Source organism: Arvicola amphibius, chromosome 2 (assembly GCF_903992535.2).
Source record: "Arvicola amphibius chromosome 2, mArvAmp1.2, whole genome shotgun sequence".
NCBI classification, from domain to species: domain Eukaryota; kingdom Metazoa; phylum Chordata; class Mammalia; order Rodentia; family Cricetidae; genus Arvicola; species Arvicola amphibius.
Window position 1 is genome coordinate 74,380,863 of NC_052048.2, and position 25,152 is coordinate 74,406,014.

At 43.9% G+C, this 25,152-nt stretch overlaps 1 long non-coding RNA gene across 1 annotated transcript; it reads right to left on the reverse strand.

The window, feature by feature from the left end:
• Positions 1-18,826: 18,826 nt before the first annotated feature.
• LOC119808318 lies at positions 18,827-21,513 on the reverse strand. The gene is made up of 3 exons (XR_005284419.1): positions 21,418-21,513; positions 21,102-21,286; positions 18,827-19,875 (listed from the first exon to the last, which is right to left on the reverse strand). It is a non-coding gene; the product is annotated as an uncharacterized LOC119808318 (long non-coding RNA).
• Between the last annotated feature and the right edge of the window lie 3,639 nt (positions 21,514-25,152).

A 25,152-nucleotide genomic window follows, 5' to 3' on the forward strand; every position in this document is an offset into this window, starting at 1 on the left:
ATTTCAGACTCCGTCTTTCCAGGGCGCCGTCTCCATTTTCTGTTTAAATGACATCCTTTATGATGTATGAATTTCAAAGAGGCGACATCCAAACTCATCTCGGGTCTTCTTAGGCATTACTATTCATGAAGCCCTGTTTGAGGATCTCTGCCAGCTTGCTTTCCAAAGACTAGGGACCCCTACTGTAATAAACAAGTCATTTACATGGCGGAAATGAAAAACCTGCCACGTCTGCCAACTGAAGGCAGACATGCCTGGGCATAGAGGGATTGATGAGGTGGGATTGGAGAAAGCTAAAGTCTGGGTTAAAATATATCAAGTCTGTCAAGCCGCGGGGGTTCTACCAACAACTAATGGGAATGGATATTAGTGCCTAGATCATGTGGCTTTTTTTTAAAGAAAGAAAAATGTATGAAGGCTCTAAATTCTAAGCTTCAGCCAAATCATAGGATGCCTGCCACATGCTGGCTAGCCTACTCATAACAGCTTCTCTTACTCCCCATGGGTGTCATCTGTGTACATAAATAGAGATTATCTGCCCTCACCATCTCGCCCCTCAGCATCTGTGAGAGCTGCTCTGGCCTAGGACACTGGTCACCAGTGGGCTGTAGCAGAGGCAGCACAGCATCTCGCTCTACCCACCTATCGTGTGTTCACATGTGAGCCTGTCCTGGGTCACATCCCTCGAAACCTTCAGCTTCGAGGTCACTTACTTGCTTGAGCCATCACTTGGGTGCCCAGATCCCTCACCATACACTGCTCTAAGCCCTTAAGGATAAAACTCATTCATTCCTTCCAGCAGTCCCCCTCTGCAGTTGGTACTTCTGAGATTGCCATGGTACCGGGAAGGAATGGCACAGAGGGACGGATGCAGCCTTCCGGGTCACACCAGGTGAGAATGATGGCGACAGTGAATACAAGCTCACTTCTGGCTTCAAAGCTCATTTTCTCATATCATCTACCCATCTTTCTGGCTACCGTGTAGCCAAGTTGCAATCTGCTTTAGCATTGCCCTGTAACAGTTTAAAAGCAGGCCATTCTCTTTATTCAGCTTCCCCATACCTCCAGGCTCTGCAGCTTCCAGTGTCACAGATTTCAAAATAACCAAAAGAAACACTAAATGTTTCGGAGTAACTAATATTCTAAATACCCTAAGTTAATCATTAGGCAAAGTATTGCAAAAAGACACTCCACGCTTTGCCTCGTGAACATGTGCAATGTTTATGACAATTAAAAGAACAAAAACAGGAGCTGGGGATATAGCTCAGTGGATAGTGTGTCTGCTCGGCATGCACAAAGTCCTGGTCCAATCCTGAGTTCAAGATAAACCATGCTTGGCACAAAGTTGGCATAGTGGCACATGCCTGGAATCCTAGCACTCCAGAGCTAGAAGCAGGAAGATCAGGAGTCCAAAGTTACTTTTGGCTGTATAGTGAGGAGGAGGCCACCCTGGGATACACAATACTCTATGTGAAAAATAAAATAAGGGAGCCGGGCGATGGTGGCGCACGCCTTTAATCCCAGCACTCGGGAGGCAGAAGCAGGCGGATCTCTGTGAGTTCGAGACCAGCCTGGTCTACAGAGCTAGTTCCAGGACAGGCTCCAAAGCCACAGAGAAACCCGCAACAGGATCTGAGTTCAAATCCCCAGAATGCACATTCAATGTAGCCTAGTGGGCTTGCCAGTTAGGACACGTGACCACAGAGATTCCCGCTTCCCTCAATGCCTATCAATAGCCAATAATCGAGAGGAAAATGGTGGATCCCCACAAGCCTTTTCCCAGTCCATGGCTGATTAGTGACATGACCAGTCTTGTGTGGTCCCAGTGCCCATAATTGCAGTTGCCATGAGTTCACAGTTGCAATGGCATTCGGTGGCTCCTTGTCCTGTCTCCCAGTCAATCATAGTTTGGAACTCCTGTAACCCTCCTGGTTTTGAATTATATCTAAGGATGCATTTGTTTTTATTTCTGTGTGTGAAGTGTGTCTGTGAATTTATATGTGCGCATGTGTATGGGTGTCCTCATATGTCAGAAGAGAGTGACAGATTCTCTGGAGCTAAAGTTACAGGTGCTTGGGAGCCACCCAGTTTGGGTGCTGGAAACTGAACTTGGGTCCTCTGCATGAGCAGCAGGTACTCTTAGCCACTGAGCCATCTCTCCAACCTCATTGTCTGGAGCTCTGGGTGTACACTCAACATTTTACTCAGGATCAAGATAGCAAGACTCCATTAGAAAGGCATGGCCTTTGTCCACATAAAATTCACTCTGTAGCTGGAAGGCAGGTTTACTAGTTACTTTTCTCAACCCTGTGAAAGAATACGCCAGCTTGGATAGAAATGTACCCATAACGGCTAAGGAATTCCAACACTTGGGTCCCAGCTGGTGATGTTCTTTGGGGACGTTATGGAATCTTTTAGGATGATGAAAGAGGTACATTTTGGGGTATGGGGCTTTTTAAATATAGCTTGACCCACTTCCTCCTCTCTCTCTCTCTCTCTCTCTCTCTCTCTCTCTCTCTCTCTCTCTCTCTCTCTCTCTCTCTCTCTCTCTCTCTCTCTCTCTCTCTCTCTCCTTTCTGTGTGTATATGAAAATGTGACCGGCCAGCTCCTGATTGCTGTGCCATGCTCACCCTCACTATCTCAATGCTTTTCCCGCCACGATGGACTCCATCCCCCTGCAACTATAAGAGAACAAACCCTCTCTCCTAAGTTGCTTTTAGTTGTGGAATTTTAACACAATGACAAAAATAGTAACTAATGTGGCAAGACAGCTGGTCACATTGTCTGGAATCAGAAAACAGAAAGTTCTGGATATAGTCTCTAGCCAATGAGACCTATCCCATCCCCACCCCCAGAAACCCGTTTCCTCCAGGGAGGTCTCATCTCTTTAAGATCCCAAGACTTCTCAAAACAGCACCTCCTGTGGGAGGCATTCCCCATCCAAGTCATAATAGCAAGTCAAATCTCAGAAATGAGGGTAATATTTATGATTTTTAGAGTATGAATACTTTTGTTAATTTATTCAATAAATATGAATGGGGTTAAGTACTATGTGGGAATGGGAGAGCAAAACTAGAGACCTACTCCCTGCCATAGTCGGACTAAGGCTACAGCTGACGCGGATGAGCAAGCCACCAAGTCTAGCCTGGTGCAAGCTGCTGAGGATAGCACATGCAGCACAGCCAAGAACATGTCTTCTCTCTCCTTCCTTGCGTGGGCATGACTAGTTGCTCCAGGCTCCTGCCTTGGCTTTCCCATATTAATGGACTATAGCCTAGAACTGTGATCTACAATGAGTCCTTTCTCCTCTAGTGGCTTCCTGTCAGCTAGTTTATCATAGTAACGAAGGAATCTAGGACACTGCCCAGAAGTCGACTTTGCAGCTATTCCTTAGTTAAAATCCCTTGACCCCGTTGTAGAAATTCCACGTTACCTAGTGCGTGTTCAGAGCATTGGAAACTGTGTTATATTTAATAGAATGGTATTAAATTTTGTAAAGTGGAGCAATGTGATTTTTTTTCTAATATTAAAAACTATTCATCTTTTTGTCTGTACTGGTAGCACTAGGCCCTCAATCTCTTTGCACCAAATGTCCCAACGTCTCTGCATTTTTTGATCCTTGGGTTCAATGAAGAGAAAAAGAGGGAGGATATTTCTCCCTTTGGTTTCCTTCTAATACCACAACAAAGAGTGGTGTTAGCAAGCATTTACTGAGTCAGACAGTGTGATAAATTCTTTAAATGGATTATCTTGCTAAACCCTCTTAATAATCCTATATGAAGTGGCTACTGTAGTGATCCTTAGCTTCAGATGAAACACACAGTGGCCAAGTAGGTTGCCAAGCAACAGGTACTTAACAGGTGGTGATGCTGAATCCAACTCCAGGCAAACCCTCTCAGACACCATCAGTTTCCTCTGTATCGAAAGATTCCCTCCACGAAGGAAAAGGACGGTTCCTGAGATTCAGCAAGCCCACAAACTTCTCCTGTCTAAGAGCAGATTCATAAGGCCCTTCCCGAGGTTACAGAGCACTCAACAACTGTTGGGGAAGGAGGTTCTGGCCAACCAAGCTCCAAGACTTCTAGTCCTGTAAGGCTGCCTTCAAGGCTGCAGAGAGCTCTGGGTTGCAGCTCATGAGCAGCTACCCTGCTTGGGCAATGCAGGGGTTTCTGAGTCATCCCCGAGCCTGTAACTAAGCCCAAGAAAAATCTCATTGGTTCCCCAAGCTGGGCTTTGGTGCAACTGTTACTTTTTTTGTAGTTGGTTCCCTTTCTGGAGTGAGTAGACCTCTGTGCTGCTCCCCAGCTAATGACGCCCTCCACAGCCTGTGCTTGTCGCCATTTCTAAGTGCGGCTGTTCAAGTGAACAAGATGTGAACTGAGAGCAAAATGAGGAGTCAGCCACTCAAAGACAAGGCACCTCTCGGCTGTGAGAAACACCTCCAGGCCTACCCAGCAATGCAGAGACAAACCGAGCCTTGCCTTCCTGCCTCCCCTCTCTGTGCCTTCTACAGTGTGGGAAGTTGTTTTACTCCTGTACCATTCTTTTGCTGTATATAAACTTAGAAAATAATTTCTGCTGTCCCATTTCCCCTGTTCCCCTATATCTTGGTTTTGCTTTTAAAAAAAGTGTGTGTGTGTGTGTGTGTGTGTGTGTGTGTGTGTGTGTAAATGTTCAGCATCATTAGTCATTTTAAAAATTTTATCCAAAAATACATTTTTATAGGTTGCCATAATTCTGTATTGGAAATAGGTGTGTGTGTGTGTGTGTGTGTGTGTGTGTGTGTGTGTACATGTGTTTGGAAAGGCATTTGATAACGTTAAATAGTTTACTTTGGCTCAGAGTCTAAGGTGCATGCTCCAAGCCTGATGACCTGAATTTGATCACTAGGACACACATCGTATAAAGAGAAAACTGATTCCCACAGGTTGTTCACACCTTCACATGTGTGCTATGATACCACACACATCTAGACATGCACAAATAAATAAATAAAATGCAATTTTTCAAAAAAAAACAAATGAAAACTAGGATGAACAAATTGTATACAAATACACCAATATAGTTGATAAACATAACTTGAAGAAATTTAAATTAAAAAATAAGTTTCACTAGAATTCATCTTCAATATAGAAAAGAAAAACAGAAAAAATAAGTAAAAAGAAAAGCAAAACATAAAATTCATGTATCTTCAGTCTCAAAATCTACATAGCAATATTTAAATGTAATAGAATTCAACCAAACTTCCATTAAAGAATAGAATTTTCACAGCTCCTTTAATAACTAAAAACAAAAGCAAACTATGTAAAAATTTTTGAAGCAACAAAATAAAACATCTAAGCTAATGACAGTAGCAGAATGCTGTGCCCAACAAGTTCTGAAAATAGAAAGAAATATGGACATAAAAGTTTCAGACAGCAAAATGCAAAGCCAAGAGGCTAGTAAACATCTCTAAAACCTTCCATGTGAACTGGGTATGTTGCCTTAAAACTATAATCCCAGCACTTGAGAGGCTGAAGCCAAGAGAATTACTACGAGTTCAAGGCCAGCCTGGGCCACAGGGGGAAACACTGCTTCAGAAAAATTATTGGAAGGCACTAAAAGGAGAGTAGAAATTAAAGTCATGATGTAATGCCATGTCCACAAGGCTGCGCACAGGAGACATGTGGAGGGGAAATGTAATTTGTTTCAACCATTTTAAAAAGTATAGGAAGCTGAAGCTTGCCTGCAACCACCCGTCACCCTACAAGTTCTCCACAAACTGAGAATTTTGATTTACTGGTGAGGGCATAGTTACACATCACCCACAGGATGGTTTAGAAACAGAAATTAGTTTCTCTCAGTCTGGAAGCCAGAAGTACAAGGCCAAATGTCCCCAGACTTTGTTTCCTGGAATCTTTCTATCTCACAGATGGCGGCCTTCCTGGTACCTGTTCACATGGTGATCCCACTGGGTGTGACATGCTTGCCAGTGTCCTGCATTGTTGTTGCTGAGGTCTGTGTGTCCTGCCCTCCTCTCCTTCTAAAGACATCTGTCACTGGGTTGGGGCCCATCCCAAGCACACATTTAACAGTCATCTCTTTATGAGACCTGTGTTTGCTTGCATTCTGAGGTTCTGAGAGTTTGCATTTCGATATATGGATTTTGAAAGGACAGAATTCATCCTCTAACCAGAGTTTCCTTAGAGAAACTCACCTATGTGCTCATAAAGAGATTTGCATATCTGTAAAAATGTGTAAAAGCCAAAAATATTGAAAATAACAAATGCCCATTATAAGGAGGAGGATGGGTTGATATATTTTGGAATAATGTGCTTCTGTTGAAATGAATTATGTTTTCACTGTAGCATAAATGTAAGTCATACATTTCTAAAATATTTTTATTTGCTCTTTGAAATTCCCATAGATTTATACAGTGTACTGTGATCATATCCATCTACCTTTCTCAAACTCCTAGTGCTACCACCCTCCCAGTCTCTCCCTCCCAATTTTATATCCTCTTCTTTTTATTAGTATTATTAACCCCTTGAGTCATCAGTATGCATATGGGCATGGGGCAATCCACTGAAGCATGGTCCATGTACCATGGCCTTATCCCCAGAGGATAGTGACTGTCCTTCCCTCAGCGGCCATCAACTGCTAAGTTTCTCTCCGAGTGGTTGGCCCTAGCCATGCTGGAATGGCTTCTTCCTGTATGAGGGGCCCTGCAACTGTATTTGGTTCAAATGTACATGAACGCATCTGCACAAGGAAAATGATATGTACATATATGTGCACCAAATCAGCAAGTCATAGATCAACGCACATGGAGTGATAGCACTCATAGGTAAGTTTTATGCAGAATATTTAAATTTTAATATTTAAATGGTGCGTATTCAAATATGCATTATTCAAAGAAGCCTGCCATTAAAACAAGAAGAGATTCAGAAGCATGGTAAACAATGAATTCAGCAACTGGTTATGAGAGTGGGCATAGGGAACACATTCCGGAAGGGTGAAAAAACGGTTCTAGTTGTGTTGACCCTCTATTTAAAATTCCTGGTGTTTGTGATATTTCTATGTGTAGTATCTAATATATGAAATTCTTATCATAATAAACTAAAATTAATAGATTTAAAGAATTATATTTTTTAAATTTATTCTTATGTGTGTGAATGTTTTGCCTCCCTGTATGTATGTCTGTGCACCACATGCTTGCAGTGCCCTCACAGGCCAGACGAGGGCACTATAAGCCCTGGATCTGGATTTACACATGGTTGTAAGCCACCCTGTGAGTGCTGAAAAACAAATCTTGTCCTCTGTAAGAGCATCTAGAGCTCTTAAGCACCAAGCCATCTCTCCAGCCCCTTTGTGTTTTCATTTTCTTGTGCCATGTTGTCTAAGTCTTTTTGAGAGTTCCTTTACTTAGAGAGGGGTTAAACTAAAGAAAAAAAAGTATAAAGGGGCTCAAGAACCAAAAGAAGAGGGCTGGAGAGATGGCTCAGAGGTTAAGAGCACTGACTGCTCTTCCAGAGGTCCTGAGTTCAATTCCCAGCAACCCACATGGTGGCTCACAACCATCTGTAATGAGATCTGGCGCCCTCTTCTGGCCTGCAGGCATACACAGAGGCTGAACACTGTGTACATAATAAATAAATAAATCTTTAAAAAAAAAAAAAAAGAACCAAAAGACGAAACAAAGCAAAAGAAATAAAATAGAGCCGGGCCATGGTAGCTTATGCTTTTAGTCCCAGAACTCAGGAGACAGAGACAGGTGGATCTTTGTGAATTCAAGGCCAGCCTGGTCTACAGAACTAGCTAGCTCCAAAACAGCCAGGGTGTATACACAGAGAAACTCTGTCTCAAAAAGTCAAATAAGGGTCTCTGTCTCTATCTCCGTACATCGCCAGATAAAGGTTCTTTATCACATTGGAGCACTGGACTGAGTTCCCAAGGCCCAGATGAAGAGCAAAAGGAGGGAGAACATGAGCAAGGAAGTCAGGACCGCGAGGAGTGCGTCCACCCACAGAGATGGTGGGACTGATCTAATGGGAGCTCATCAAGGGATGAGCTGAACAAGCATGTGATCAAATCGGACTCTCTGAATGTGGCTGACAATGAGGGCAGACTGAGAAGCCAATAATAATAACACCAGATTTGGATCCTACTGCATGTACTGGCTTTTTGGGAGCCTAATCTGTTTGGATGCACACCTTCCTAGACCTGGATGGAGGGGGCAGGGCCTTGGACTTCCCACAGGGCAGGGCACCCTGACTACTCTTAGGACTGGAAAGGGATGGGGAAGGGGAGGGGAGAGGGGAGGGAAATGGGAGGACAGGAGGAGGTGGAAATTTTTAATTAATAAAAAAAGTCAAATGAGCCAGGCGGTGGTGGCGCACACCTTTAATCCCAGCACTTGGGAGGCAGAGGCAGGTGGATCTCTGAGTTCGAGGCCAGCCTGGTTTACAAGAGCTAGTTCCAGGACAGGCTCTAGAAACTACAGGGAAACCCTGTCTCAAAAAAAACAAAAAAAAGTCAAATAAATGAATGAATAGATAAATGAACGAATGAATGAATGAAAACAGAGTATTAACTTAAGCTGAAATGCTGAGAGTCAGCAAGATGGTTCAGTGAGGAAAGGAGCTTGCTGCTAAGCCTGACATTCTGAGTTCAGTGCCCAGAACCCATATGATCAAAGGAGAAATCAACTCCCAGAAGTTTTACCCCCTGTGCATGTTATACATACAAACAAACAAATATAATATAAATTTTTTAATTAAGTGAAATGCTTATATATCACAAAATATAATGCTGTAGAAAACATATTGAAAGTAAAAAAAGTAGTTGATGTCCATGTTCCAAGTTACCACCAAAGGCCATGCAGATAAACGTTCGTGGTCTGTGTTGCTTCCTGAACCCATGTCAATGTCCATGGGTCCTGTTGCCACCAAGAACCATACTGATGTGAGTGACCTGCATTGCTACCTGAGGCCGTGTCTACGTCTGTGGTCTGGACAGCCTCTGAAGGCCTTGTCTGTGTCTGTGGTCCTACTGAAGCAGGAGGCCATGTTTGTGGTCTGTACTGTCACCAGAAACCATGTGGAGGCCCATGATAGGTGCTCCTGTTGACCATGAAGATGAAGGAGGCTATTCTTGCTGTGATGTGGATGGCTGCAGATGCACAGCTGAGAGAGAGAGATGCTGAAGGCTTCTGTGACAACCCCGACCCCTCCTAATGCCACCCCCCCATAAAAGGTAAAGCCTAGACAAGAAAGTGATGAAGAGAACTCTTTAAACATGTGATGGAGATGCTGAAAAGTAGCTCTTCTCAATTGATGGCTTCTGGTGGAAATGTGGAAGGCGAAGGACTCAGTTCCATTGAAGGGGCAGCCACTAAGACCACACTCCAGTAAGCATACAAATCCACAGAGTGGATTGGGGTTTGTTTGGTTGGTTTTTTATTTCTTCCTTTTTCTTGTTTTCTCTTTTTTTTCTCTGACTTTTATTTTCTACTTCTTTTGGGGAAGAAGTCACAGGGGGAACAGACCTGGAAGGACTGGAAAGAGATTGTGATCAGGAAGCGCGCTGTAAAACTCCTAGAGAATCAATAAAAAAAAAAAATGCTATGGGGGAGGGCAGAAAATGAAAAGAATAAAAAGGTACAATAATGAATACACAAAAGTCGGCCTGGAAGAATATGAGTTAGAAAACCCACCATTAAGTGCTGCAATAAATTTAGATATTGTTCTATTTATATCTTGAAATTCACTTAGGATTAAAAAATATACCTTTCAAACACAAGAGAAAATAGGTTCCTTCTCATTTAGCTCTCCCAATGACCATCAAGAACTCATTGGCACTGACCTTGGGAAAAAAACCTACTTAATACTTTCCTAAAATTGGATTTAAGCAAGACACTATGAATAGCTCTCGTAAGAGTTTGGATATTGAATTTCTCCTGGTTGAGATCCAAAACCCATCTGAAGTGGAGCCAGCAGAGCTTGAGGTTCAGACTGGGAGAAACGACTGGGTATAAACCGGTGTGGCTGGAGCAGAAGGTTCCGGGAAAAGGGCATTGCCAAAGACAATCCAGCTAATTCACATCTCCCTCATGGATGACTGTGACCCCACCGTAGACGAATCTATTGGTAATCAAAGGCAGACTTGTGTCCTGAACTCTTGGAGACACCTGGTCAAGTGCAATATGGACTGAGGGAGCAATACATGAGGGCAGGTACACAGAGGTCTTCCTCTGTATCTGCAATCAATAGCAACAAATCATTTGCAGATATGGACTGGTAGGAAATGAGTGTGATCTCCCAGCATAAACGGTTAACACTGGCCGAGAGTTCTGAGATCTGTTCATTGAAACCTCGACAAGGTAAGGCAAGGTTTGCAAGACACTGTCTTTGCCAAGATACACCAGTACCAGTGCAACACTGGTGACAAAACCGGGATTGCATCAGGCTTCCACATGAGGGTATAACAAGAAATCTGTAAAGTTCCCTTGTGAGGATAAAACCACTTTGGCACTACCCCAAGAGCCTGGTCTGATTCCCTGGAGGCGTATTCTTGCCACTCTCTTCATCTTAAGGAAGCTACTGATGCTTCACCAACTCTCAGAAGATTTGTAAACTCTGAGGAATAGACTCAGAGAACTCCACCCATCATTGATTTGGACCTTAGCAAACCATAGGCACACTCCTTGAAAGAAAATCAGGATGAATCAATGGAGACACTACTATTGCCATGTTTTGTAAGCCTTAATGCCCTCCCCTTGGCACGGCTTCTCTCTCTAGACTCTGACTTTCTCATTTTACCAGTAAAATGAGAAAACAGCAACTTTATTTTTTAATTATTTTATGTGTATACATGTTTGCCTGCATATATGTCTTTGCACCATTTTGTGCCTAGTGCAAAAAAAAAGGCAAGAAAATGGCACTGGATCCCCTGGAAGTGGAGTTATAAATGATTGTGTGAGTACCACGTTAGCTCTGGGAATCCACTCCAGAGCCTCTACAAGAGCAGCCAGTGCTCTTAACCTCCGAGCTGACTCTCCAGCTCCGACACCCACACTATTAATCGTCCAAGTTTTCTCACACCCAGTCTAGTCTAGCTAAATAGGTGTCCCAGTTAACTTTTTCAGTAACTTGACTTAACCTAGAATTATCTTGAAAGACAATTTCAGTTAAAGCATTGCTTAGGTCACATTGGCCCACAAACATGTCTTGGGAGAGGGTGGGAGACGGAGAGTTGAGAGGGGGAAACTATCTTAATTGTTAGTTGGTATAGGACACAGCTACTGAAGGTGGCAACATTCCCTAAGAAAGTGGTTCTGAACTATGTAAGAGAGCTGCCTGATCATAAGCCTCCCTGGCAGCCAGCAGACAGCATCCTTCATTGTTCCTGCTGCACTTCTTCGGCTATGAGTGAGTTCCTTGGCCGTTTATATGCTGCACAGAATAGCAGGCATGCCTGCTTCAAGTTTCTACCTTGAGTTCCCGTCTTGACTTCCCCTCGATGACTACTACCTGAAATCGTAAGCCAAATAAGTCCTTTATCCTCTATAGTTCCTTTTGGTATGTGTCACAGCCGTGGAACTGAAACTAGAAAGGCCAGGGCTCACCTTAAATTGGGCCCTCACTATCTGATAAAGAACACTAGAAAATGCAGCACAAAGCCACACTCAAAATATTTGGGCAGAAGCCAGAAAACAACCCAACAAAGAAATGGATTTGGCTTCTTTCCTCATAGGGGGTTCAGGTTAGGTGACCTCTAAGGACAGTTCTGACTCTAAAAAGATTTCATTTTCCTGGTAGCAGCGGAGTAATCAGTGTCATATCCTGAGGTCTCTCAGCCTCCAGCTCTGCTGAGAATCAGGACTTGACATAGCACCGATTTCAGATACAGCTGCCATTGGAAGCCAGTCACACTGAGCACATTTGCTGGTACATATTAATATTTCTGAAATGACTATGTGTCTTACAATCAGTAGCTTGTCCTTGTTTAATTTCCATCACTCTAGCACATAAATGATGTGTCTCTTACAATTGATGAGGCCTTAGATTCACTACAATATATTAGGTCTTTGGCGGGTTCCTTCAGTGCAAGTACAGTGATCTGTTCTGTTACCTAATGATTTTCAAATGCATATGAGCTGCCATCTTAGCTATATACCCACAGGCTTGGCATGCAAGCCCCTTTCTGTTTGCCTAGGGCAGGAACTAAAATTCTGGTTGTTCAACTCCTTGGAAGAAAGCTAAGCAATAAGAAGACACCTCCCTGTGTGTAGTGAATACTTCTTGCAGAGCAACTCTTACTTCCTGGAGCAGTTCGGCCTCACTAAATGAAGCCCCTCCGATGCCCTGCACCAGGTAACTCCTATGGCATCACTCACAGACATCTTTCCAGCTTAGAATTTGGTTCATCTTGTTTAAAAGGCCTCTTTCTCATTAATTAGCCATTTGCCAGGGACCCACAGCCAGCCTCATGCCTCTTGGATTTCCTCTTCACTGAAAAGAAATTGGAGTCCAGCGAGAGATTGCAAATGATGTGGATCATTCGCTGAGTCACAGATTCCAGGTCAGGGACTTCTGACATGCATTCTCCTCGGGTCCTCCCAGGCTGAGTCTGTGAGCAGTGCAATATCCTGTCTGTGGAGTGCAAGGAAGGAGAAGGCACCTGAAAAATGAAATGCCAAATATCTTTCTCTCTTTTACTGTTTCAGTTTGCCCTTGGGCCCCTGTGGCAAATATGTTCCAAGGATACCTACCCTCCAATAAGTCACATCTCTGTGTAAGTCTCTCCCCTCAAATGTAAGTCTGTGGCAGGCTTTTAAGCAGCATATGGTGAGACATAGAGACTCTGATCTGTTATACCATACAGGGCAAGAGGGAAGGCTCAGATGCTGACGTGTTTGCCATACAGGCATGAAGACCTGAATTCAGATTCCCCACCACCCACATAAAAAGCCGGACACTGGCACACACACACACACACACACACACACACACACACCTGTTGTGCAATGTTCTGATTGTATTTTGACAATAAAGTTTGTTTTGAACCAGAGGGCAGAGCTAGCCAAAATTAGTCCTAGAGACTTTGGAGGAGTGAGGAAGTAGTAAGGCAAGGCTCAGAGAGGATGTCAGCCCTTTGGGAGGAAGGACCAAAAGAGGTAGGAGTTACTACTGGCTAATCCGTTGCTTCTCTGATCTTTCAGGTTCTTACCCTGACATCTGACTCCCAATTTTTTATTGATAAGAAATAATTAAATAAACACATCACTTACCTATGATCCCAGGACTGAGGAGGAAGAGACCGGAGGATCCCTGGAACTTTCTGGCCAGGCAGTCTAGCCAAAGCAGTTCAGTGACAGACCCTGTCTTTAAAGGTATAAGGTATAGAATGATGGAAGAAGACATAACATCACCCTCAGGCCTCCACACACATCTGTCTGCACCCACATCCATACACGAACGCTCCATTGCATCAGGCTCTGACATAACAGGAGAGAGAGAGAGAGAGAGAGAGAGAGAGAGAGAGAGAGAGAGAGAGAGAGAGAGAGAGAGAGAGATCCTCTGTGCCCAGAAGAAACAAACTGTCACTTATGAATTGCAAATGGGAGGAGTATGTGGCCGGAAGTTGTCTAGAGCCACTGAAAGCTGCCTCCTGCCACAAACAGGCTAAGACGCTGTGTCACTCAGGTTATATTGCAAGGAAATAAATCCTGCTGAAGGCTCACATGAGCTGGGATTAGATATTGACCCAGAAGAGCCTCCATATTTGACCCAGCACAGACTACAAGCGGGAAGCAGCTGACAAAAACAACTGGTTGGAAGAAAACGTGTTTTTTTTTTCGGTGGCTAAGGTTTCAGTGGCTAAGGTTTCGGGTATGTGGCAAGAGAAAATGAGCCACCTCCCTCTGCTCCTTTGTCCCCTCTTCTGCCACTGTGTCTGCAGACATCCATTCATGTACATTAAATAAAGAAATGGAGGGGGTGACAGATACAGAGACAGAAATAAGAGCCCACTTAGTTTAATGTTCTGGGCCAGATTTCAAAGACACAGCAAGGAGTAAACTAAATAATGTCTTGGGGATAGAGAGGCGTTCCATAGTTAAGAGCATTAGTTGTTCTGGCAAACCCAGGTTAGGTTTCTCGAACCCACATGGAGCTCACAGTCATCTCTAGCTCTGGCTGATTGGTGGCCTCTTTTGGATTCTGTGGGCACTTATACATGTGGTACACATACACACATGCAGGCAAACATGCATACGCAGCAAATACAAATAAGTCTTTTCAAAAAAGATAAAATCATTTCCTTCTTGGAATTTTCTTTTTAGCAGAGACATGCACACAATGAGACTACAACCAGCTATTTTGATAATAGGTGGTATGAGAAATGAAAACAGAAATGTGATTTAATAAATATTCAAAAATAAATATTCAAAATAAATATTCATTAATTAAATAATTCATTAATAAATATTCAAAATAATAAAATTCATGCTGACAAGTGTATGAACCAAAGATCATTCATTTGCCCAAGCGTAAATGAACTAATAAATTAATGATGAACTTGTAAAAATAGGACATTCCAGTGGGCTGGAAAGTTCCAGTGCTGGCAGTGGAACTTTTATTCAACAGGAACACTTTTATCACACACCTCAATGTGGGATCTGACTGAGAAACATGCCCAATAGGCTCATGTACCTGAGCACTTGGTCCCCAGCAGGTGGCGCTCTTTGAGGAGGTTTAGGAGCTGTGGTCTGGCTGGAGGAAGTAGTCACTGGGGGCTTTGAGGGTTGAAATTCTCACACTATGTCCAGTTCACTGTTTCTACCTTGTGCTTACCTTTAAGGGTGTGAGCTGTTGTCTCTCTGTCCCCGCCCCCAGCCCTGCCTGCTGTCATGCCCCCCACCTTATCCCCCATGATGTACTCGATCCCTCTGGAACCGTATGCCAAAATAAACTCTTTCTGCCTTAAGTTACCATAGTCTGTTGCTTTATCAACTCAGCCACAGACTACAGTCCCCACAAGGACCAGTGATCCCCACTGCCTCCCACTTCCTCTCTCTTAGATGTATACAATGTTAAAGAATCTGGGAGTCAAATTACATACAGAAGGAGCGTGTAGCAGAACTTTACATTAGCGCTAACTGGAACCTAGAGCAATGTGCTAACAGGAAACTCTATCAAGGGACACAAATTACAAACATTCCAGTTGATTATGGAAAAAAATATCTTTACAAGGAGTTTGTTCAAAATGGGATGAATTGTCTAAGAAGCTCCTTTCAGGGGAAATTCAAGCAGAGCCTATCTGCTTCCTCTTAGAGGTGTGATGGGTCTTTTCTACTGAGGCTATAAATTGCTCCTATAAGGCCCTTAAGAGAATTTAAAAATGTGATTTGAGCTAGAATGTAAAAGGCCAACGATGAAATAATTTATTAGCTCTCTGTCTCTGGGCTCAGTTCAAAGAACAGAACCCACTTTGACTATTTAAGGAAACAACCTCATGCTGTTAGGTGACTTGACAGAGACACACAGCAGGAGAATGGCCTCAGCTTCTCTGCAGTAGGCATCACCCTCTGAGAGAGCCTCTGGCAGTGGAAGGAAGTTAGGAAATAGGAAGCTGCCAGTATGTCTACTGGCCCAGAATCATACTCTGCCATGCAGACTGGAGGTCTGCATCTCCTGTGGTCTACTGTGCTTTACAACAGGAGGTCGGGGGTGGTGACTTACAATAGTAGACACTTTCACCCCGGAACTTGGGAAATGAAGCGAGAAGATCGGTGGTTCCAGGCCAGTACCCCACTACACAATGATTTTCAGGGCAACCTGGGTTGCACGAGACTGTCTCAAGAAGACAGAGAGAAAGAGAAAGGGATGTGGGGCAGTGGGGTAAGTACAGGAGATGAAGATAGTAGACTTGGGGATTGCACGACCTCCAGATCATCTAAATCAGCTCACATCTGTATTGCCAACTTTAGTGTCCTCTGAAGCCCATAATGCTGGACCTTCACGTTATCTGGTTAGTCTATGAGCTCCATCTGTATCATGACGACCACCTGTACACACACACATTCACACATGCATGCATGTGTGTGCACACACACTCACACACAAGAGAATCTGAGGCTCATTTTAATTTTATCACCTCCATAGCAACAGAAATATCAGATTATTTACAGGTAGAAGAAATATTAATTCTCTGACTGAACCTCAAAATGAAAAATTCAAAACCCTAGTCATTTGTCATCTTTTCGTAAGTCCTTGTCAGTAGCCAGCATATCTCTGAGATTTTGTACTAAAACTCCACTATACTCTCTCTGCTACAGATGTGGTTCTAACAGACATGGTCCTCTGGATGACCTTGGGACTTGAGTACCCTCTGTCTCTCTGTCCCACGATCTACCAGCAGCCCATCTTTTCCTTACCACAAACTGCTACACCCTAACTACTTAAATGACCAGATCCTGGGACTTCAGACTCAACCGTCAGGATGCTGTCCCAGCATCCCGTCCCTCGATGACTGTCTAGTAAGAGTTTCTACATGTCTCTAGGTTCAGGGCATGCCATAGAATTTGCTTTAGTGGCTTTTAATTTAAAATCATTTAAGACTTATTATCAAAGGACTTAAACAGCAATAGAATTATTGAGCTGGACTTGCAGGAATTCCTGAGAGCATAGTAGAGAAGCTGACCTTCTAATCTACTGGGATGAGGAAGCCGGGTGAGAAAGTCACCCACTAGTGTCAAGGTCATCTTATTGTTGTGATCTTCACCAGTACACCTTGTTTCTCAGTACCTACAAAGCTGAAGCTGGACAGGATGACGTTCGTGACAGATGCTGAGGGTGGTGATGTCTCTACAGCTACTTCCACTCTACAGTGTTGGAGTCTTTCTTCGTCTGCTGAGAGGAACCTGTGTCATCTACCAAATCAAATTACAAGGGCATCTAGGAAATGCCTATAGCATGTAGAAAGACAGGATGCCCATGGCATCCTCAAGAAGGTTGATCTCTGCACAATGGAATTTGTTATAGTTTTTAGCCATTTATGCAATTTCAAAATTTCATGATAAAAACCAATGCCAGGGCTGGCGCCATGCTCAGGAGTTAACAGCACCTACTACTCTTCAAAAGACGTGCGTTCCCTTACCAGCACACATGTCCTTGGGCAGCTCCTGACTGCCCGGGGCTCCAGATCCAGGATATCTGATGCCCTCCTGACCTCCACCAGCACCTGCACTTATGTGTACAAATCCACACACAAACCCCCTGTTTAAATAAAAATAAATCTTTAATGAAAACAAGTGTTATCCCCAATGCAACCGTAAAACAAAGTGAATGAGGGCTTTAGGTCAGCATTTCTCAACCTGTGGGTAGTGGCCCCTTTATGGGGGTCGAATGACCCTTTTGCTGAGGTCAAGTATCAGATATTCTGGATATCAGATATTTACATTATGATCATACCAAAATTATAGTTATGAAGTAGCAACAAAAATAATCTTATGGTTGGGGGTCACCACACATGAGGAACTGTATTAAAGGGTGGCCACATTAGCAAGGTTGAGAACCACTGTCATAGGTAATTAGACCATGAAAGCTCTACTCGCATGAATGGGACCAGTGCTTTATTAAAAGGCTTGAGGAAGCTAGCTACATCTTTCCCTCTCTTCTATTATGAAAATACATAGCCTTTGCAAACCTCAAGAGGAAGGGTATTCCCAGTGCCATCTGAAAGCAGAGACTGGGCCCTCAACTAAACACCAAACCCTGCAGTGTCTTTATGGACTCCCCAACCTCCTTAACCATGAGCAGTGAATGTGTGCTGTTGCAAATCACTCAGCCTATTGTGTTTGGTTATAGAAGCAGGGGGCATGGCAGGAGCAGGCAGGCATGCTGCTGGAGCAGTAGCAGAAAGAGTACATCCAGAACTGCAAGTTAGAGGCTAAGGGGAGGGGCTGGGGCTGGCATGGGCTCTTGAAACCTCAAAGTCCACACCCAGTGACACACCTCTTCCAATAACGTCACACCTTCTAATCCTTTCCAAGCAGTTCCACCAACTGGACCAAGTATTCAAACACACGAGCCTACAGGGGCCATTCTCATCCAAACCACCATACCAGATAAGTTAATGCAAGAACTACTACCTCACTCAGCAGCACTCCACTCGGCCCAAGTTCAGACTATCACTAGTCCCAGATTAAAGTCATCGTAAACACTCTAGATGCCTGGAGGATCCAGTAAGTCATAAGAAACTTATTCAGTGACGACTCTCAAGTGCGAGCAAAGTTTGGGGGTGCATGGCTATCACCCCATCATTGTTTGACTCAGAGAATAAAAGTTTGAGGCCAGCCTGAGCTATACCATGAAAGCCTGTCTCAAAACAGAACAGGAGCTCAGGAAAATGCTTAATAGATAAGAGCACTTGTTGCTCTTGCAGGAGACCCGAGTTTAGTTCCCAGAGTCTATACCAAATGGTTTATAATAACTACAATTTCAGCTCCAGAGGATCCAGTACCTTATTCTGGCCTCTGTGGGCATAAACACACAAGTGTATTCATTCACACATACAATAATAATAATAATAATAATAATAATAATAAAATTAATATTTTTGAAAAGACATAAATACAAAGTAATATTTTTGAAATTGATATTAATATGTTGATATAACAGTAATATTTTTAAATTAGTATTTATTGACAATATATAATATATTAATAATATAATAATTGATGATTTATTAATATATGATACTGTGTTAATAATGATAAAATTGATGTTAATATTTTGAAATTAATATTTTTGAAAAGACATAGTATTAAACTGGTTCCTAATGACTTGTCATTACATCCAAGGATCAGTGCATCTCTCCCCCCTCATCAAAGAAGCTTCCTTTTGCAGTAGATGAAGATTGATACAGAAATTCACACTGGACCAAAGTGTAGAGAATAAGAGACTATGGCCTGCTCACCCTAAATGGGATATCTATGATACCCCTTCCTCCAAAGGCTTGTGAATCATAGCAAGTGGAAGAAGGAGGAAGAGAAGGCAGAAGATTGTAAGTGCCAAAGGCAGTGAGCAGCTACAATGTCTAGGTCCAACCTTGACAGGATTTGCACATTCCAGGGTAGGGGGTGTGTGGATTAGAAACACCAGGCAGACAGAACAGAGATACAAAAGAAATAGACAAAGACACAGAGTAGAATTGGGGTGAGAGTGGCAATTCAGTGAATACTGAATTTGCCCGCATTTATTTTCCATATGCTTATATACCTCAATCCAAAAATGAGGGTGGGGGCAAGAAGGCAAAAGACTGATTTAACATGATTCAAAGAACAAACAGGGCAATTGCCTATTCAATATACCTGAAGCATCAAGCAGTTATTCCCTGAGTTAAATGTTCTGTTGTTTGGGCAGGATCTGCAGCAACCACACCTTAGGCCAAGCATCCTGTAGACAGCCACTCCTTGGTCAAACTTCCTGTCATATCCTTGAAGGAGCAGGAATATGCCTGAACTCTGACCTTTGGTCAAGGTGGGATGGATTCACTTCTATGGGCCATCTTAATACCCAAAGCACCAAGTGACCACACCCTAGGTCAAGACATCCTGTTAGTAGCCACACCTTAGTCAAACCTCTTGTCAATAACCATAAAGGAGCAAGAATAGGCCTGACTGACTCTCTGACCTCCAGTCAAGGTGGAGCAGACCCACTTCCGTGGGCTTCTACACTACAACAAAACAATGTTCTCTAAACGCCGCAGGGCTGTTACTCACGTGAACATGCAGCAGTTGCAGCAGTGTGCATAAGACCTCCACAAGCTCAAGCCAATCAGCATCCCAGAACGAAGTCCCAGCCACAGCTAAGGAGCTCTGCAAATAGCTGCTGCAAGAGAAAGAGACCATTCTTCTTTCATGGTGTGGTGTGATCCCTGGTAAGTCTACCACACTCTGGGGAAAGCCAGGAAGAGCTGTGCAACACAAATTGTATGTGGTAGGTTTAAAACTGAAAGAGAACACAAAGTTGGGTGGGTAGGAAAGGGGGTGGATCTGGGAAGAGCAGAAAGAGGGTGAATATGCTCAAAGTACATTGTATGAATTTCTTTAAGAATTAACTTTGAGGGCCGGGCAGTACACTCGAGATAGAGGCAGGCAGAGCTGTGAGTTCAAGGTCAGCCTGATCTATACAGCTAGTTCCAGGACAACCAGGGCTGTTGCACAGAGAAACGCCATCTCAAAAAATGAGACTCCGCAGTGTGTACAGTATGTACCTCAGCATTGCCCTCTGTGAAGGAAATGAAGGCTGCGTTCTCGCTATAGACTGGCTGGACTTACATCATGACAATCTCTAGGAAGCACCCAAATGTTTCTTCTTTGCATTTTGGCAACTGTTACACAACGGTTGTTAGGATGCAATGTTGAGCCCTGACCGGGTTAGTGCTACGATGAATGAATAGAGAAAAATGACTGCCACTTCTGTCTTGAAGGATAATGTAGCTTGAAAGTGCTCTCCAAATTTCATATGGTAATAGAGTCACCAGACGAGGCTTTGAGTATTTAGTCTACTCCTATTTATGAAAATAACATTTTACTAGAACATACCATATCCATTCACTGAAGTATTGCCCATACTGCTTAGCCCTGCGACAGCAGCATGGAATGTGGTAACAGTAAACATCCTTGCAAAGCCTACATTACTTGCTGTCTAGCCCTTTATAGGGAAGGTTTGTCAACTTTTGGTTTTCACAGCAGCACGGTCAAGGGAATTTTCAGACATATATCATCCAATGGTACAGAGCTGGGGTCAGGTAGAGAACAGAGAGTGCCTCAAGGGGGTCGCAGGCCTGGGGAGCCAAACAAATATTTCTTGGCTTGATCATTAGAACCAAGGGACAACTCTCTAGTCAATTAGAGTTGCATTCTTGAAGAGTCATTGCAGAATGAGAAACAGAGTTAACAACATAATAAATTGAAGCCAAATAAATCAAAGTCCAGGAGACCGGGCAGAAAGTTTATGGATAAATTGAAGAGGAGGGAAAGCAGAGCCGAGAGGTAAAGAGACACAGCCCAGACGGCACAGGAGAGACTGAAGAAGTCATTTTGTCCCTGTACCTTCTGGCACTCTTCTCCATGTTTCCGAGTCATTTTTCTGCTGTAATTGCCTGGGAATTACAACATTCTCTGCTGGCAGAAGGATGGCTCTGAGGAAACTAATCAAACTTGGAAGGTTCCCATGCTCAGCGACTCCTGCAGTTCTCAAGGTCCTTCCCCAAGGTTATGTGAGCAGTGAGCAATTGCTGTGGAAGAGCAGACCGTCCAGTAGAGCTTCCCGCATACTGGGCACAGAACTCCAAGAATGTGTGTTCAAGAGTCATCCACCACATGGACGACAGGCTTCTGCTGATGCAGTTGCCTTTGAGATACTTACATTCCTGAAAGCGGCCCTCACCCATGCCCCAGTACAATTGCTGGTTTATGAAGCTATCCTTCAATGGAATTCTTCCTTTGATCCATCATCAGTGTGATGAACAGATGTCTATCTGTGGTGAACAGAAGACATTTCTTCAGGAAAAGTCACACAATTGCCATATATCCTTAAGAAAACCAAAACCCAAAAGCACGCCTGCCTAATGTGTAACACTGTAAGAACCTTTACCATAGTAAGTTATCCGCTCCCAGAAGATAGACGTTGGGTGAAGGGTGAGACTAGACAACAGAATCAGAAGAAATGAATTCAAATCGCTTATCACCCTGCTTCCTTGTACAATTAAGCAACTGCTTTAACCTCTAATAGCTCTACTTTCTTTCTTCTCTGTTCCATTTGGTTTCCTAAAGAACTCCAGGAGGTTTCAAATTTAAAAGATTTTTTTTCACAGGAAGACCCTCTTTATTTGATTAAACAAAAATAAAATAAGCTGCCAATTAACCCAATTAAAAAATGGGGCGCTGAACTGAACAGAGAATTCTCAACAGAAGAAGTTCGAATGGCCAAAAGACACTTAAGGTCATGCTCAACCTCCCTAGCTATCAGGGAAATGCAAATCAAAACAACTTTGAGATATCATCTTACACCTGTCAGATTGGCTAAAATCCAAAACACCAATAATAACCTTTGCTGGAGAGGTTGTGGGGTAAGGGGTACACTCATCCATTGCTGGTGGGAATGCAAACTTGTGCAACCACTTTGGAAAGCAGTGTGGCGGTTTCTCAGGAAATTCGGGATCAACCTACCCCAGGACCCAGCAATTCCACTATTGGGAATCTACCCAAGAGATGCCCAATCATACAACAAAAGCATATGCTCATCTATGTTCATAGCAGCATTATTTGTAATAGCCAGATCCTGGAAACAACCTAGATGCCCTTCAGTGGAAGAATGGATGAAGAAACTGTGGAATATATACATGCTAGAATACTACTCAGCGGTAAAAAACAATGACATCTTGAATTTTGCAGGCAAATGGATGGAAATAGAAAACACTATTCTGAGTGAGGTAACCCAGACCCAAAAAGATGAACATGGGATGTACTCACTCATAATCGGTTTCTAGCCATAATTAAAGAACATCGAGCCTATAAATTTGGGATCCTTGAGAAGATAATAAGAAGGTGAACTCCCAAAAAAAGATATAGTAATCCTCCTGGATATTGGAAGTAGACACGATCGCCAGGCAAAATTGGGAACTTGAGGGTTGGGCAAGACTGGGCCAAGGGAAGATGGGGAGAGAAAAGTGTGAAGGGGAGAACGGGGGGAGCTCGGAGGAATGGGGTGCTTGGGATATAGGAAGGGTGGATACGGGGGCAGGGAAGCATATATCTTAATTTAAGGAGCTACCTGAGGGTTATCAAGAGACTTGACCCTAGAGGGGTTCCCAGGTTTCCAGGGAGATGCCCCCAGTTAGTTCTTTGGGCAGCTGAGGAGAGGGAGCCTGAAAAGGCCAGTTCCTATAGCCATACTGATGAATTTCTTGCATATCACCATAGAACCTCCACCTGGCGATAGATGAAGAAAATGACAGAGCCCCACATTGGAGCACCGGACTGAGCTCCCAAGGTCCTGATGAGGAGCAGAAGGAGAGAGAACATGAGAAAGAAAGTCAGGACCGTGAGGGAACCTCCATCTGGCGACAGATGGGGAAGGTGACTGAGCCCCACATTGGAGCACTGGACTGAGCTCCCAAGGTCCTGATGAGGAGCAGAAGGAGCGAGAACATGAGGGAGAAAGTCAGGAACGAGAGGGGTGCGTTCACTCATGGAGACGGTGGGACAGAACTAATGGGAGATCACCAACTCCAGTTGGAATGGGACTGATGGATCATGCGACCAAACCCGTCTCTCTGAATGTGGCCAACAGCGGGGGCTGACTGAGAAGCAAAGGACAATGGCTCTGGGCTCTGATTCTTCTGCATGGACGGGCTCTGTGGGAGCCTTCTCAGCTTGGTCGATCACCTTCCTGGACCTGGGGGGAGTTGGGAGGACCTTGGGTCTTAGCATAGAGTGGGGAACCCTGATGGCTCCTTGGCCTTGAGAGTGAGGGAGGGGAGGTATGGGTGGAGGGGAAGGGAGGGAAGGGGGAGAAGGAGGGGAGGGAAGGGGGAGGAGGAGGGAAGGGAAGGGGGAGGAGGAGGGGAGGGAGGGGGGAGGAGGAGGGAAGGAGATGGAAATTTTTAAATATAAAAAAAAATAAACCATGAGAAGAAAAAAAAAATAAGCTGCATAGGAACAATTTTAAAGTCCATAGAGACACAGGCTTTGTTTTAAGGCTGCAGTAGCTGATACGTTGCCTTGCTACTTCCCCAGCCTTCTCTGTGGACCACAGAGATACATTCAGAAGCCTGTGAGCTCACAGGAGGTTTGGAATGCTGCTCCACTGGCTCGTCACCTGCTCATTGCCCGTCATGCCTGAGGCTGGCAATAATAACGTTGAAGGTTTTAAAAGGTAAAAGTCCAAAAGCAGGGGAAGGGACTTACCCCAAATTTTTTTTAAAAAATTAATTAATTTAAAAAAAGTCTTTTGCTTTGAGTTTGGGGATAGTTCCCCTAACGGCCCACTGCCTTGATGAGCTCTGATATGCCACAGCAATTCTAAGAGTGGCAGAGGCAGTTGGAGCCCCAGGTGGGCTAGCAGTGAGGGCTCTGGTGCCAGGGGAGGAATGCTGGCAGTGTGTTCCTCCCATCAGCTTGTTGTGAGAAGAGACAACATCAGGCAACACTCCTCCAAGAATTCCACCCAGATCTGTAACCATTCTTTAAAAACAAACAACCAAAAAAGGGGTGACCCAACTGAGTCATATATTCTATAGTTACGTAAAAATTAAAGTTTCTTTTCTTTTTAAAAGATTTTTTAAGTTAGCATTTTGACTGAGATAAAGAATGGGCCACACACACAGCATACTTGGTAAGTGCCCCTGAGCTGGATGATAAGTGTTGGAGAAGACTGGTCCACAGAGGAGCTCCTGAGTTCATGCATGTAACTGGCGGGGAGGATGCAGAAAGCTGAGTGAGTAGGTAAATAGCTGCTCAGATGCCCCACATCTAAGAAGTCCATTTGAGTGACACTTCTTTGTCCCTAAGTTGCCCTCTCTTTGGGTGCTCCAGATCAACAGTGCTTTAGTTGGGATTTTATTGCTCTGATCAGACCGCATGACTACAGCACTCTTTTATAGGGAAACATTTAATTGGGGCTGGCTTACTGTTCAGAGATTTGGTACAGTATCATCATGCAGGAAGCACTCCGGCATGCAGGCAGACATGATGCAGAAGAGGTGGCTTGGAGTTCTACATCTAGGTCTGCAGGCAACTGGAAGAGACAGTGAGCCACAAGGCCTGACTTGTGCTTCTGGGACCTCAAAGCCCCCTTCCAGTGACATACTTTCTCCAACAAGGCCACATCTCCTAAAAGTGCCACTCCCTATGGGCCTTTGGGGGCCATTTTTATTCAAACCACCACAAGCAGTATCCACATTATCCAGGAACTTGATAAAAATAGACACATTGCCTGAGGGATGGTGTCTTTAATTACTGTTCTAAAGTTGTGATGAGATACCATGAGCAAGGCAACGCTTACAAAAGGAAGTATTTGATTAGGGGCTTGCTTACAGTTCCAGAGAGTTAGTCCATTATCGTCATGGGCAGGAAGCAGACAGGCATGGCAGTGGAGCAG